Source organism: Sciurus carolinensis, chromosome 1 (genome assembly GCF_902686445.1).
Source record: "Sciurus carolinensis chromosome 1, mSciCar1.2, whole genome shotgun sequence".
In the NCBI taxonomy this organism is placed as follows: Eukaryota; Metazoa; Chordata; class Mammalia; order Rodentia; family Sciuridae; genus Sciurus; species Sciurus carolinensis.
The window spans coordinates 202,933,788-202,941,588 of NC_062213.1; positions in this window are offsets into that span (position 1 = coordinate 202,933,788).

Genomic DNA, 7,801 nt, shown 5'->3' on the forward strand with positions numbered 1-7,801 from the left:
CTCCCAACCACTTGTCAGTCTGTGAACATCCTGGCTAGCGATTGGTTCATCAGTCAGCTTGCACGTGTCCTTCTCCGATATTAGCCCCGTTAGCCCTGCGGAATTCAACCGCCATCTTTTTCTCTCTTGCTTTTCTCTCCCCCAGACTCACTTTGTTTCTCCTCCTCGCTTTTCACACTCTTTCTTGCATGCGCCCTTTCTCTTTCCCTTTCTTTTCCTCTCATTTTCTCTCTTACCCTGCAGGGAGACACTCTGCTTAATAAACTCCCTTATGTGATTTCCCGTGTCTAGCGTGGTTTTCGTGGGATCCCTTACAGTACTGAGGATTGAACCCAGGGCCTCACACATGCTAGGCAAGCACTCTACCACTGAGCCACACCCCAGCCCCCATCACCAGTCCTTTTTGATTTTATTTTGAGATTGGGTCTTGCTAAGTTGCCCAGGCTGACTTTGAACTTGTTGTCCTGCTGCCTCATGCTCCAAGTCACTGAGATGACAAGCATATGCTAATCATGCCTGGCACTGCAAAATAATTCTTGTTCATAGAAATGCAAATTTTGTCTATGGACTTTCCCTAGAGTCCCCTCCAGAAGGCAGTGTGCATCCCTTTGCAAATGCATTTCAGTATTCCTGATCTATAAATAAACGTGTATCTGTTTTGCCTTCTCTTTTGAATCAGTTATAACATCTGCTGGATCCCTCATTAATAATGAGCTTTATAAAACCTTTAGTACATTTTTATTTTTGATTTGTATGGGAGTCATGGGGTTTGTTGTTGCTTTTGTTGTTTTTTTGTTTTGTTTTTGCCAGGATTGAACCTAGAACCTTCCTTCCTTCTTTCTTTCCTTCCTTCCTTCCTTCCTTCCTCCTTTCTTCTTTTTGTACAGGAGATTGAACCCAGGGACACGTAACCACTCAGCCACATCCCCAGTCCCCTTATTTTCCATTTTGAGACAGAGTCTCACAAAGTTGCTGAGGCTGGCCTTGAACTTGTGATCCTTTGCCTCAGCCTCCCCACTTCCTGGGATTGCAAGCATGCACCACCACACCTGCAAACCCAGGGGCTATCCAATGCTGCGTGTGCTCCATCACTGAGCCACAATCACTCTCACCCTGCCCTTGAGGCTCATGATTTCTCCTTTTGGGGAAACTTATCCTTTAACATTAACGTGAGGTCACTGCAGCATGGAGATGGAGTTGTACAGTTAGCACCTGTTATATAATATTTCCAAATATTTTTATTAAGATGAAATCCACATAACATACAACTAACCATTTTTAAATGAGTAGCTCAAGGACATTTAGCATATTCCTGGTGTTATACACTTGCCAAAACTGTTTAGTCCATCATTACCAAAGAAAAACCCGTGTCCCTTAGCAGTCGCTGTCCATTGCCCTACAATCACCAATCTGCATTCTATCCATAAGGAGCGACCTGTTCTGAACCTTTCATGTATGGAATTGCCCAATATGTGACTTTTTTTTCTGTCTGGCTTTGTTCACTTAACGTTGTGGGGGTTTTTTTGTTGTTGCTATTGCTTTTTGCAGTGCAGGGGATCAAACCCAGGGCCTCGTGCATGCTAGGCAAGTGCCGTACCACTGAGCTACACCCCCAGCCCTGAACATACCCTTTTAAGTGGTTAAGATGATGTCAGTCTTATGGTATGTGGTTTAACCACAATTTAAAAAGTAATGAAGTTTGAAAACAACGAAGCATCCACCCTGGGTAACTCGTGGTCAGCAGGAGCTGCCTGGTCCCTGTGGAGCCTGGTGACCCCCTGGCTGCCATGCTTTCGGTCCGTGATTCCCCAGGAACACACCCTTCTTGTACACTTCTGCTGTCTGATAGGCAAGGTCAAACTCTGTTCTCAGAAGGAAAAAATATAGCAACTTGGTCATGTCGAGGTGTGTCAGAGTGTGACTGGCCACTCCCCGGCTCAGGGGACATTTGTCAGAAGCCTGGACCCGAGCTTAAATGATGACAAAGCATGTAGTCGGGTCCTGGAGCAAGAGTGGTCTCCCCTCTCCTCTCTACCCACCTTGCAGACTTGGGTCCTGATGAGCAGATGGCATGCCCCAGGGGGGTGTGGCTAGTCACAGGACACAGGGTGAGGGAGACACCCTATGTGGGCATTGGGCTTCTGAGGTCTTCTGTCAACACAAGGAGCTGCTGGGACACCACAAGGGTACAGCTGGCTGGCTGGATCAGGCTGGACCCTGGAAACACTCCTTCCTTATCTAACCTGGGATGGAAATGGCCTGGAGCTGTTTCTCCCTTCCTGCCCCGCCCTGCCATCAAGTCAGCTGCACACTCGCCCTGCCTTGGTAACAAGTTCAGCTAGCCAGCGTGAGGTATTTCTCCCCTGATGTGATAAATGCTTTCCTAAAGAAACTGACGTGTGCCTTGGAGCACACAGAAGCAACGGCTTAGGGGAAAAGGGTGGGTCTTGGGTCTTGAGCAGCTTTTTAAGCTGAACGCAGACAAAAGCAATTGGGGTTCTGATAAAGGCAGCAGCCCAGCTAAACCTCCACTGGCATCCGCTCCCAGGAGCACGGGCTCAGTCTTCTAAGACTAAGGTCCACAGAACATTCACTTAAGTAGAGAGCTGTTCCGTGGGATTTTAAGTCTGACGGTGGGGAGCTGAGGCTCAATGACTGGTCTAGCATGCACAGACCCTGCGTTCCATCCCAGCCCTGCAAAAACAGGTGGGGCAGGGGCTGGGGACAGTTTAGTAATGGAATATGCATGAGACTCTGGGTTCAATCCCCAGCACCCCACCCCCAAATTTTTTTGGATTTAGGTTGTAGTCAAAACAAGCCATATGTGTGAATGCCTTCAACCCTAATCCTGTCTCCACCAGTTAATTCGATATTATGAAAGTACTTCCAAAAATGTCCAAACAGCCTGGAGTCCCTCTACAGTTACCAGAGTTCCTCGCGGTCTCCATCTGCCTCTGAGGCTTGCTCTTCCCTTGAGAGCATGCCTGTCCTGGGCCGCCTTGCCTGGTTAGGGGCAGCTGCTGACAAGCAAATGGGTGCACACACCTTCACCGGGCTGACCACAGCCTGTCTACCAACTGCACGGAGCTGCTTCGGGGCACCCAGCACACACTTAGCGCAACAGGCAGCACCATTTGCACGACCAGGGACTTTGGTATCAAATCTTTGTGTCTTTGGTCCCAGTAGACTACTTTCAGGCATATGCTATAATAATGTAATTATATCAGTGAACATCAGGTTCAGCTTCAAGCGACAGAAAGCTAAATGAAAGAGGATGTTTCTGCCCTACAAAGTCCAGGCAGTTGTGGAGGACCTTGCTAAATTATTGAGGCTGGCCCCCTCACACTTTCAATCCTCCTGCCTCAGCCTCCCCTGTCACTGGGGTTACAGGCGTGGGCCACTGTGCCTGGCATTTCTGTCTTGTTGTTTCTCCTGTGTGGTCTCAATTCTTGGCCTACACTGTGGTGTCCACATTCCAGAGAGAAGGATGGAGAAAGAGACAAAGAACAAAGCAAGGTCGTTGGAAATGTCATCTCTGCATACGCTGCCATCTTAGATCCAGACCAACCGCAAGGGAATGGGAGACGATGTCTTTATTTTGGGCAGCTACAGGTCCTGCCCCAAATTCTATAACTCTAGAAGAGGGACTGATCAAATGGATTTGGGGATGGGGAAGACAGTCATTAGCAGTCTGTGCAATCAAAGCCCAGGCAAAACTTTAAAATTCCAGAACATTCCTAGGGGGTGAGCCCAGCAGGACCTGAAGTCCTGATATCATCGTCTGACATCAGAACAGCCCAAGGACTTGCCAGGCTACCTGAGCTGCTGATCTAACATTTTACATCCTGGTTGAATTTTTCTCATGAAAGATGATTTTTATTTTGTTTTGTTTTCTTATTACAATAGTAATAAAGAAATATTATTTCCCTCCCCTCCTGCCATAGCCACATTTGGTCAATTTTATCTCTGAAATATCTCTCAGGGGCACCTGCTTCCCTCATCCTTACCCCACAGCCCCACTGCCTTCTCTCCCCAGCCTCAAACCCAGTGGTTTTGTCCCCTTAGTATTCTCCTCTGAGCAGCCAGAGTGACCTCAAAAACGCACCTGGATGCCAGGTTCGGTGGCACATACCTGTAATCCCAACCACTTGGGAGACTGAGGCCACAGAATCACTAGTTGGAAGCTAACCTCAGCAACTTGGCAAGACCTTGTCTCAAAATAAAAAATAAAAAGTTGGGCTGGGGAGATAGCTCAGTCGGTAGAGTGCTTGCCTTGTAAGCACAAGGCCCGGGTTCAATCCCCAGCACCAAAAAAAAAAAAAGAAAGAAAGAAAAAGTTCTGGGGATGTATCAGTGGTTAAGCTCCCCTGGGTTCCATCCCTGGTACCAAAAAACCCCCAAACACACAAACAAAAAACCGTGTGTGTGTGTGTGTGTGTGTGTGTGTGTGTTGTATTAAGGATTGAATTAGGGGCGCTTTACCACTGAGCTAAGTCCCTAACCCTTTTTACTTTTAATTTTGAGGCACTAAGTTGCTTAGAGCCTTGCTAAATTGCAATCCTCATGCCTCAGCCACTGGGATTATAGGTGCGGGCCACCATACCCAGCTTGTTTTTAATTTTACAGCTCTGGGGATCAAGTCAAGGGCTTCATGCATGCTACTTCTACTGAACTACACCCCCAGTCCTCTGCCAAAGTTTTATGTATTTATGCAGTACCCAGAATTAAACCCGGGAGTACTCTATCACTGAGCTACAACCCCAGCCCTATATTTATTTACTTAATTGTTTTGAGATAGGATCTTGTTAAGTTGCTGGGGTTGGCCTCAAATTTGCAATCTTCCTGCATCAGCCTCCCCAGGTGCTGAGATTCCAGGCACCGGACCACCACATCTGGCTTCTTCCAAACTCTGACTGCCTTCCCCCTGCTCCTAGGACAAAAGGTAGACTCCTTAACCAGGCTGTAAGTGCTGATAGTCTGCCCCGTGCCAGCCCCCTCCTTCCACCACTCTTCTGCTCCACATTGTGTCTTCGGCCACCCTGACCTTGTGATTTCTTTTTCACTTTTTTCTTTTTCTTTTTGTACCAGACATTGAACCCAAGAGCACTTAACCACCAAGCCACATCCCCAGCCTTTTGTATTTTGAGACAGGGTCTCACTAAGTCCTGAGGCTGGCTCTGAACTTGCAATCCTCCTGCCTCAGCCTCGCCTGCCATTACTCCAGACATGACCTTGTGATTTCTTAGCAGCACTGCTCTCTCCCCTACAGGGCCTTGGCACATGCTGTTCCCTGTCTGGAAGGCTCTCTCCCTGAGCTCTGTTAGCCCTTCCTTCCATCCCAGCTCTCAGTACAAGGAAGGCTTCCCCACCAGCTGCACCACACACACACACCCCAGGGACTGTCCCGTAGCTCTAAATTCATCAATGTGATATTTGAACCCTTTGTCCCTCTATGGTCTGAGCCCCAACAGGCCAAGGTTATTTTTGTACCCTACCGCTTTTCCCCTCTAGTGCAGGAATAGGCTCAGAAAATAAAAACATAAACATATGCTAAAAGGAAACTCATCCACAATCTCACATTCCAGAACAATCAGTTTTCAGGTTCTAAATTTCCTAGAAGTGTCTACTAACATCAGTAGTTACATTTTGTGCTCGTCATGATGATTCTAGAAATGAGAGTTGAACCACAAATTCTCACACCAGAATTCTTAGTAAACACTTCCCCCATTTAAAAGTAACCAGGGCTGGGGAGATAGCTCAGTTGGTAGAGTGCTTGCCTTGCAAGCCCGAAGTCCTGGGTTCGATTCCCCAGCACTGCAAAATAATAATAATAATAATAATTAATTAAATTTAAAAAATAAAAGTAACCAAAGGGCAGGAGATCCCTAGCATGCCCCAAGCCCGGGTTCCATCCCCAGCACCAAAAATAAAGAAAAAATAAAAGCAACCTAGTGTGAGAGGTCAGAGAGGGCCCAAGAGCTAGGGAGCAGCGACTCGCTTTGGGTTTCTTTACCTCTATAACAAGGTTCTCCTGGAGGGAGGAGACAGGCGGCCCTCTGGGGGCCTACCCCCCGGGACCACCTGCGACTGTCCTCCTTCGTCTTCAAACGAATTCTCTGGCTCTCTGGTGGTTTCAAAACACAGTCGGTTTCTCAGAAACCCCAGCCTGCCACCTGTAATCAGTCGGGGTTAGTCGGGGCTTTTATTATTGTCCTCTTAAACCCCAAGGCCAAAATAGGCTTCCATGAGCAGGTTCCCTTCCGGGCCCAGGCTCTGCACGCGGGAATCCCGGTGGCCAACGACTCCAGGGGTGATGGAGGTTCTGAAAACCAAAGAGAAGGTCCACCCGCAGGGGCGAGCCCAGGCCACACAGAGGCCTCAAGAACCAAAGCCCTGTGCCCTCAAGAGTGCCCACTTCTGAGCCCTGGAGTCTGCAGGCCTCTTCTGGCTTGAGGGAGGCCTGAGAGGAGGAGCCCGGGGTCCTGGGGCAGCAAGGACCCCTGCAGGGCTTACCGAGGACCTGGGCAGGGGCATCTTCTGCCCTCGGGCCCAGTGGCGCTTGGCCTCCAGGAGCACCCTAAAGGCGGCCTGGGCCAGCAGCCTGGTGGCTGCTCCTCACAAAAGTGGTCGGGGTTATGTGCCCGAAGGAAGCCACCGGTCAAGGCTGCGGAGGACGGCGGGGCGGGAACCGGTGGGCCTCGGTGGGGCCGGCCGCCCGCGCCCAGCCGCGCGCCACGCTCCCGCGGGCCAGGGCGAGCGTTGGTGACGCCCGCTGTGCCTGCGGCCCGCGGAGAGGCAGGAACCAGGTACTGGTTGGCTGACCCCCTCTGGGCCTGCAGGCCTGGCCGTGGACTCCCTCCGCGCCGCAGTGGGGAGGTCGAAGCAGGGCCTGGGCGTGTGGGCCTCCTCCACCCGTCAGCTCTCAGATCCCTACGGGCCCAGGGCGCCCAGGGAGCAGTGGAGGATGTGAGTCAGGAAGCTGGCCCTGGCCTCCTCCGGGCCAGGACGGAGGGCTGCACACGTTGCCACTTCTTTCTGTTCCATTGCACAACCTGCTACCCTTCCCCTGGCTCTCAGAGCGCGGACCACCCCCTATTAAAGTGCATTTCCTCTGGAGAGCCTTTCAAACTATGAAATGATCTGACACCTCTGGTCTTGCCATGCAGTTGTGGGAACCATTGTGTTAGGGACCAAGGAGAACAGCAAGGAAGTGCTCTTGCTGTAAACAGGGACATGGGGACACCTCCAGCACACACATTATCATCCTCCTGAGTCTGCACGCCGATCAACCCTGGACACAACTCCAGAGTTTGCAGGGAGTGCCTCGGACCGGTGGCCAACTCACAGAGGGCTCCGTGAACTAGTGGAAAGGTGAAGGAGAAGGCATGACTGGATTAATTGGATTCATGCCACGGCAAATAAAACCAGGGGCATGTCCTGTGCAGAAGAAAGCCTGCAGGCTTGGTGGGACTTTGCTCTGGATTTTGGCCACTGGCCTAACGTGCTCCATGGCAGCTGAGCACGTGCCAAGCACAGGGGCCAGCAGTGGCCTGGCTGTGAGTGGACAGTGGATGGACCCAGCCCAGCAGTATGACTTACTTTCCCTGCCCAGTGGCCAGAATTGAGGTGCAGTTCTTTACTGTCTTCCTGACCCTGGTGAATGCACAGAAAAGAACATCTCTGGGTCACTCATAGTGCCTTACAAAGGAGAACAAGAACTGTCCCAAAAAGATTAACATGGGGCTGAGGGTGTGGCTCAGTGGTAGAGCACAGGCTTAGCATGCATGATGCCCCAGGTTCC